A 9374-nucleotide genomic window follows, 5' to 3' on the forward strand; every position below is an offset into this window, starting at 1 on the left:
CTGTTAATGTAACGGGCTTTAACACTAGTACAAGAATAGTATTACAGAGGCCCATATCTTTCATCCATTTCAGGATAAATGATCTACCAGGATAAACAGGCAGTATATTCTCACAGATGGGTGACGTCAACCATGGAGCCCCGGAATGGACAGTGTAAAAGTGTACTGTCACTTTAACTTCTTAGAAGTCTCAAGATCACCCGTACTGCGCATGCACGAATGCCTTCCCGCCCAACTTCGGTTCACAGGACCATAGTCTTCCATGGAGCTAAGTAGCAATGTTTTTGGAGTGTCTCCAAATGCACATTTTTTCTTCATTTTTCTTGCCTTCCTGTTCTTTTTTCCTAGTACTTTAATTTGATTTGATTTTCTTCAAATACTTTTGTTTTTTTGGGGCCTTCTGGCTCCTCTCAGCCTCTTTGCAGGCTGGCTGCATCGTTCGATTTTTGGGCTCCTCATTATTCGATCCCCACTACAATTGAGACCTTCAACCTCGCTGTCCAAGCCTTCCAGCAAGTTTAAAAAGTGAAGAGGAGAGATCCAAGATGGCAGTGATTGACTGAAAGCTGGATAGTCTTTCCAGAGTACTCTCTATTAGCAATTTACCTGATTTTTTTCACAGTTTCGACTGCGGTTTGCTTCAATGCTGAAGAGAAGGGGAAGAAGTGCCATAGGAGCTTTGTGGCGTCCGGAGAACCCCTCTCTAGTGACAATTGAGCATTTCCTGAGCCGCCTTCAATGGGAGTCTGTTTCATCGGGGTGTCACCCGTTAGACCCGATGACGCAAAGTGATGCCGTCAAGGAAGTTTCAGGGCTGGATGTCACGCTGAGCCCCGAAGCCAGAGACCCTCCCCCTCAGCTGTAGCATATCAATTCACCACGGGAATGTAGCACGTCTGAAGAGGCAGTTCCTGCTGACTGAAAGGCTCTTTCATCTGGGAGCTTGGTAGTGGATACCCCGAAGGATTTTTTGAGTCCTAAGAGGGATACTGCAGCTGGAACATTGATGGGAAAGGAGAAACAAGACGAACAAGCAGGAAATATGGAAGATGAGCCTTTGGCAACAATACACGATAGTTCCTTTATAGTTGAAAAGCCCGCTGAAGTTACTATGGATGCTCTTTGGGACCTAGTTATTAAATTGGGAAACTCTTTGAGTCTGCAAATTAAAGAGGTGGAAAAAAAAGTTTAAAAAAAACAAGACCAAGAGTTAAAACAAGAATCGACCTAGTAAAAAGTTACTATGGATGCTCTTTGGGACCTAGTTATTAAATTGGGAAACTCTTTGAGTCTGCAAATTAAAGAGGTGGAAAAAAAAGTTTAAAAAAAACAAGACCAAGAGTTAAAACAAGAATCGACCTAGTAAAATCTAATGTGGAAAAAAATTGAAGTTGAAGTAAAAGGGGTAAAACATTTATGGTTAAGGACAGTGTTAACCTAAGGTGAAAGTTGGAGATGATTGAAAATGGCTATCGAGCCAACAACCTGCGGCTGTTAAATTTTCTGAGGGTTCTCTCCATACCCCCTAGATAAATGTTAAAAAAATATTTTTTAGAAATTTTAAATGTTTCTGATGCATCGGAAGTGACGAATCAGAGAAAAGGCCCTGTCGGGGCTAGCTGTGAGCAGCCTGTTTCAGCACTGCCTTTGCTGACTGGCTGCCACTGCTGCTTCAGGGAGGGAGGGGGGTTTGCAGCTCAGGATCGCTGCTACTGCTGGTGCTTCGGGGCTGGAGGAAGGTGGGGGGAAGGTTCGCGGCTCAAGACCGCTGCTTCGGGCTGGAGGGAGGGGGGTTCGCAGCTTGGAGGGTTTGTGGCTCAAGATGTTTACCATTGCTTTAGAGCTGGAGGGAGGAAGGTGGGATTTTTGGCTTTGGGGCTAGAGGGGGGGGGGGTGGTTCACGCCTCAGGACTGCTGCCGCTGCTGTTTTGGGAGCTGGAAGGAGGATGTTTTTTTATTTTTTTTGCCGGTTGGGTGAGGGTGCCGATTGCTTGAGCACCTGCTAATTGGAATTCTTCTATACTAAAATTAACAGTGGTGCAGTCATGCTCTTTTTTTAAAATTATAGTCTGTTCTCTTTAGAAATGTATTTTGTTTGCCAACTATCCCTCCCTTTTATCAAGCTATGCTGCTGATCAGTGTGAGTTAAATGCGGAGCCGCCCATTCTAATCCTATGGGTGGATCGGCATTTAGCTTGCCCTGCTAGGCAGTGCAGCTTGATAAAAGGAGGGGTATATTTGTAATTTCACACTACAGCAACATATTGACTTGGTTTTGAATGACCCGGCTTAAAATAGTTTTTATTTTTTTGCACTTAATGACATCACAGCAGGATCTCCACAGACTGTTAGTGAAATTGTTGTACCTCATAATCACCAGTCAGGTTCTGTAACTTCAGGGGATCTGTGTAAACTTTCATTAAAATGAATTTTTGCCACTGAAACCTGACTCTTTAATGGTATCACAACAGGGCTCCTATTAATGCACTGAAACCATTATGAGATCAGTGAGACAACATTAAGTTCTTATTCAAGAAAACAATATGCTGGAGTAGGAAAGTAATAAATGCTATTTATATCACTTCATGTATTGCTTATTTTTTAAAAAAATGGCAGCCCAAAGCACTGATGTAATGGTTACAGCCCAGCCCAGCTGGGAAACTTAGAGTTCCAATTGAAAAGTTGGGATCAAACTCCTTCAGTTCAATATTCAGAACCATTTATGTGACTTACATTGGGTACTGATGGCATAGATATTTTCTTTTTAAATTCCTTAATACAATAGAGGGCAATTATAGAATAACTAGTCTTTAAGCCCGTTACATTAACGGGTGCTAGAATAGATGTGTCTGTCTGTCTGTCTGTGTTTCTTTATCTCTCCTTGGCCGCTGTCTGTATCGTCCCCCCCCCCCGAGCAAAGCTGTCTGCCCCCAGCACACACCTCCCCCCAAAGCAGCCCCCTTTCCCTCTCCCTAACTGTCTCTCCATGGCCCTCTTATGTCTTCCCCCCAGAGCAAAGCTGTTTGCCCTAAGCACACCCCTCCCCCCAAAGCAGCCCCCTTTCCCTCTCCCTGTCTCTCCATGGCCCCTTCTGTCTTCCCCCCAGAGCAAAGCTGTCTGTTCCCAACACACCTCCCACCCAAAGCAGCCCCCTTTCCCTCTCCCTATCTCCATGGCCCCTTCTGTCTCCCCCAGCATACCCCTCCCCCAAAGCAGCCCCCTTTCCCTCTCCATGGCCCCTTCTGTCTTCCCCCAAGAGCAAAACTGTCTGTCCCCAGCACACCTCCCCCCCAAAGCAGCCCCCTTTCCCTCTCCCTATCTCTCCATGGCCCCTTCTGTCTTCCCCCCAGAGCAAAACTGTCTGTCCCCAGCACACCTCCCCCCCCAAAGCAGCCCCCTTTCCCTCTCCCTCTGGCCCCCTGTATTGATCCCCCTGCTTACCCTCCCTCCATCCCGGCGTCTTCTAGCCTGCTCCTCTTCAAAGCAGGCCGCGATCGTGGTGGCCGGCCCCAGCGAACCTCGCAGGCCCCTCTCCAACCCGGAAGCACGCTCCCCCCCGACACGATCCCGTGCATCAGAGTGAACGTGCAACCGAGGCCGGAAAGCGGCCCGTGAGGCCCGCCAAAGCTGGCCACGATCGCAGGCTGCCCTGAAGAGGAGCAGCAGCAGCGCTGAGCGAGGGCGAGAGGTGTGTTTGAGCTTGCTTCGGGTTGGTGAGGTGAGGGCGGGAGGTGTGTTCGAGCTTGCTTCGGGTTGGAGAGGTGGGGGGCGGGAGGTGTGTTCGAGCTTGCTTCGGGTTGGTGAGTGAGGGCGGGAGGAGGGGAGTGGCTAGAGTGATCCCCGGCCAGGTTCTAAAATGGAACACGGCCATGGATCACACACCACAGCAGCAGGGATCATGCTTTTTTAAAAGCGCATGCGCCACTAATGTTTTATTATATAGGATGCACCTATATTTAGGAGCCTACTTTCCATACTAGCATAGCAGATCACATACACACATATAATTTAGGTTTGAGTACTTAGGCCAGCCATAGAACTAGTGCACATGCTCCAGCTTAAATTGTTAAAATTTACATGCATAACTGTGCACCCCACCCATGGCCTGCCCAGACTTGGACACTGTGCACACATTCTTTCAAATTATACTATAAAACTATAAAAACAATTAGTGATACGGCACTCTTCACGCACCACATTTTCCTTTAATGCAAACCCAGGCAGACATGCTAGCCCCCATACACCCTTCTCCCACCCAACAGGAGCATAGCCAGCATTCATACTGCACTCACACACGCACTCCCCCTTCCCCCCTTCCCCCCCGCTCCACCCCAGGGGCTAAAATCTTAGTTCAGCATTAGTATCATTAATTGTATGCCATGTGGCCGCCTGCTTTTTCTATGGTTACTTCTATTTTTGATATTTATGCATTCTTGAGCTGTCAGTGTTACTGCTGTATAATTTCACTTTATTGTATTGGATTCATGTATGTGCTCTCCTTACCACTGTCAATAAACAGTTATACAAAAAAAACCTATAAAAACAAACATAGATATGCAGCAAAACTGTTATGTGCTTGTATCATATGCTCATTGTGAACACGTGTGCATAAAGCACATGTTCAAGTTCTGTTCAATGCAGGCCCATTCTCAGCGTACACAAAACAATTGTAAGGGATGGCAGCAGAATAAGGGGTGCCCTTATTCTTTTCTTTCCAAAGATACCAACAAGTAAGGCCAGCATATAATACCCTTATTTATTCTGCCCGTAGTAAACTGAAACCTTCCCGTCCCTTTCTGTATGGGCTCGATGGTCGCATGTATATGACATCATGCGGTTGCATTGTCTGCTTTGCATTTCATGGTACGAGAAGCCGCAGAGCATCATGGGATTGCTATGTTGTATAAAAGCACTTGTAATACCAAAGTTTGTTTACCATATATGTTAATTGCGTGTACTATGGCATGCAGAGGACACGTATTTTGGTGCATTGTCGCTTAACCAGTGAGTGTCCATCTGTGTTTGTATCTGTCCATCTTACTAGCTATGTATCGGGGTCTGTATCTCATTGTGTTGTGTTCCAAACTTTACTGTTTCCCTATGCAGACAACGTGATGGACCTGGTACTGCTCGGATTGGCCTGCCCAGGACATCTTGTGTCCAAGACATCCTGTTTCTGTGCTACAGTGTCCAACGCTGAGAGAGCTGTTCTTTGTCAATGAAAACTAGTTGTTCCACCATTCCAAAGAAATGGACATTTTGAGGTGTATATGGGTGGAGTGGAGTGGGTAGCTAAGAGGAGTGAGAATAAATGTGGTACTGCATAGAGGGTATGTTCTTTTTTTTAAATAAATTTTGAATTAGCAATTTCATAAACATACATCTTATACATATATAACACAATCCAACATACATAATATTATATTTAACACAATACGAAATATACTATGTAGCCATACAATCATCCAAAAAAAGGAAAAAACATATATTATAACTCAAAAATTAATAATAAAAAATTAAAACATGAATCTTGAACAACAACAAAAAAGCTGCAGTCTCTTTATAGAAACAGAGGAGCCTAGAGTATTATTGTAGGTTCCTACAAAAGTTATCTAGCGGGGCCCATTTCATACAGAAACTAGCAATATTGTTATGTTTAATTTCTTCATATTTCCTAATTATATACAAGTGATTCCACCATTTGTTTAATTTCTTCTTATTTCTTCCTAATTATACACAAGTGATTCCACCATTTGTAAAAATTGAGATTAGAATTAGCTTTCCAATTGCAGGCAATATAATGGTTAGCCAGAGCCATCATAGTGTCAAAAATGTTTGAGAATTTTGATGGAATCGAGAAACCTGGTTCGAGGAGTACAAAATGATGGTTCTATAAGAGATAGAGATACCACTGTCCAAAAGGGTTATAGAAAGTATTCTCGGCCAAATGCTTGACCAGAACAGATGTACATTGGGGCACTTATAAAGAAGATGTATAAGGGAACCAGGCTGAGATTTTCAGGACCAACACTTCCCTGATGAAGGTATGATGATGGAGGGTATCTTCTGAAGCTGCTTCATGACAAAGTAGTCCTCATTCGGACAGACAACCAAGTCGCCATGTATTATGTCAACAAACAGGGCCTGCCTCCCTTTGTCAAGAAGCTCTGGAGGTTTGGGACTGGGCAATCCGCCACAACACCTTCCTCAAAGCTGTCTACATTCAAGGGGCGAAGAATTGCTTTGCGGACAACTTGAGTCGTCTACTGCAACCTCACGAATGGACACTCCATTCTTCGCCTCTTCATCACATTTTTTCACAGTGGGGAATGCCTCAGATAGACCTCTTTGCAGCCCCCCACAACTACAAACTGCCTCAGTTCTGCTCCAGGATATACTCCTCTTCACCTCGACGCAGATGCTTTTCTTCTGGAATGGACAAATCTCTTCCTCTACGCATTCCCTCTCATTCTCAAGACTCTGGTCAAGTTGAAGAATGATCATGCCACCATGATTCTGATTGCTCCTCGGTGGCTGAGACAACCTTGGTACTCCCTTCTACTTCAACTCAGCAGCAGGGAGCCATACCTTCTACCAGTTTTTCCTTCTCTGCTTACACAGAGTCAAGGATCTCTGCTTCATCCCAACCTGCAGTCTCTACATCTGACAGCTTGGTACCTCTCTACATAACCCCTCTTCAGTTTTCTCAATCTGTAAGAGACGTTTTAGAAGCTTCTAGAAAGCTCACCACTAGACAATGCTATCACCAAAAATGGACTAGATTTTCTACATGGTGTTTTTCTCATCATAAGGAGCCTCAGCATTCCTCCTTATCTTCTGTTTTGGACTATCTTTAGCACTTATCCAATTCTGGCCTCAAGTCTACATCTATACGAGTCCATCTCAGTGCAATGTGGCTTTCCATCAGCCTATTGAAGGGAACCCCTTTCTGCTCATCCGGTGGTTTCCAGATTCATGAAAGGACTTTTCTATGTCAAACCTCCTCTCAAACCGCCTCCTGTGGTTTGGGACCTCAATGTTGTCCTTACTCAACTCATGAAACCTCCATTTGAACCAATTGATAAGGCTCATCTGAAGTATCTTACTTGGAAAGTGGTGTTTCTCATTGCCCTCACTTCTGCTCGATGAATCAGTGAGTTGCAAGCTTTAGTTGCTGACCCACCATTCACGGTGTTCCATCATGACAAAGTGGTTCTTCGTACTTATCCTAAATTCCTCCCTAAAGTGGTTTCGGAATTTCATCTCAACCAATCCATTGTACTTCCAGTGTTTTTTCCAAAGCCTCATTCTCATCCTGGAGAATCAGCTCTTCATACTCTGGACTGTAAACGTGCTTTGGCCTTCTACTTGGAATGCACCAAACCACACAGAACTGCTCCTCATCTTTTTGTTTCCTTCGATCCAAATAAGTTGGGACATCCTATTTCTAAGCGTACCATCTCCAATTGGATAGCAGCTTGTATCTCTTTCTGCTATGCCCAGGCTGGATTACCCCTTCACAGTAAAGTCACAGCCCATAAAGTCAGAGCAATGGCAGCTTCAGTAGCTTTCCTCAGATCTACATCTATTGAGGAAATTTGTAAAGCTGCTACTTGGTCCTTGGTTCATACTTTCACCTCTCACAATTGTCTGGATACTTTCTCCAGACGGGATGAACAGTTTGGCCAAACATTATTACAAAATTTATTCTCCTAAATTGCCAACACTCCCACCATCCCCTTCTGGTTAGCTTGGAGGTCACCCATATGTGAGAATACCTTCCTGCTTGTCCTGGGATAAAGCACAGTTACTTACCGTAACAGGTGTTATCCAGGGACAGCAGGCAGCTATTCTCACAACCCACCCACCTCCCCTGATTGGCTTCTCTGCTAGCTATCTGAACTGAGGTGACGTGCCCTGCGCTGGATGGGAAGGCACTTGCGCATACGCAGTGCGGGCGACACGAAACTTCAAGTGTGAGGCGTCCGCATCCGGGCTCCTTCGATGACGTCACCCATATGTGAAAATAGCTGCCTGCTGTCCTTGGATAACACCTGTTACGGTAACTATGCTATCTCTACGACACAACTTTATTCTCTTAATATTTCTAAGTTTCTGGCCGATACTAGGGTCCAACTTGAGACATGGGGTGATCTTCCTTATAGCCATATAGCTATATAGCCCTGATTTGCATGGTGATTTTCCCCCATTGGTTTGGCGTGCTACAAACTTTGCCACTTCGTCTATTGAAGAAGGATCTTTTTTGTTTGAACCAGTTATTGTCTCGCTTCTGTTGGATGCTGGGTATCATTAAAAAGGGCATCACAACCAGGACGAAGGAAGTCATCATGCCGCTGTATCATGCAATGGTGCGTCCACATCTGGAGTACTGTGTCCAGTACTGGTCGCTGTACCTCAAGAAGGACATAGCAGTACTTGAGGGGGTCCAGAGAAGAGCGACTAAACTGATAAAAGGTATGGAAAATTTCTCATACGCTGACAGGTTGAAAATGCTGGGCTGTTCTCCCTAGAAAAGCGGAGACTTAGAGGAGACATGATAGAAACCTTCAAAATCCTGAGGGGCATAGAGAAGGTAGACAGGGACAGATTCTTCAGACTGTAGGGAACCACAAGTACAAGGGGTCACTCGGAGAAACTGAGAGGGGACAGGTTTAGAACACATGCTAGGAAGTTCTTTTTTACCCAGAGGGTGGTTGACACATGGAACGCACTTCCGGAGGTTGTGATAGGCCAGAGCACATTACAGGGATTCAAGAAAGGTTTAGATAGGTTCCTAAAGGAAAAGGGGATTGAGGGGTACAGATAGAAGTAGAGGTAGGTTATAGAAATGGTCAGGAACCACTTCACAGGTCATAGACCTGATGGGCCGCCGCGGGAGTGGACCGCTGGGCGCGATGGACCTCTGGTCTGACCCAGTGGAGGCAACTTCTTATGTTCTTATGTAGTGGGTAGATGGACCTGGTCTTCCCAATTTCAGTCTTTATAATGAAGCCTGATAGCTTAGGCTTCTGGAAGACTGGTTGCAGGATACACAGCAATATACTCCTTTGGACTTTGAAAGGGCTTTTTATGCACCTCATTCTTTATCTAGTCTGTTACATTTGTCCGCTAAGGAGCTCCCCGTCCTGTTCCGTCCGAGTGTTCTTTTGAAATCTATGCGCGCTGTGTGGGGGAGCTTGATAGGTAGATAGAGAGGGGACCCCCGAGTGATGAATCAGTTACCCATACGTGGGAACTCGGCCTTATTTCCAGGCCGGAATAACCCTACTTTTAATAGCTGGGCTGCCCATGGAATTAGACTTGTAGAACACTTGTTGACTAAGGAGGCGAGTTTGAAACCCCTTGCTGCTTTT

Source organism: Geotrypetes seraphini, chromosome 2 (genome assembly GCF_902459505.1).
Source record: "Geotrypetes seraphini chromosome 2, aGeoSer1.1, whole genome shotgun sequence".
In the NCBI taxonomy this organism is placed as follows: domain Eukaryota; kingdom Metazoa; phylum Chordata; class Amphibia; order Gymnophiona; family Dermophiidae; genus Geotrypetes; species Geotrypetes seraphini.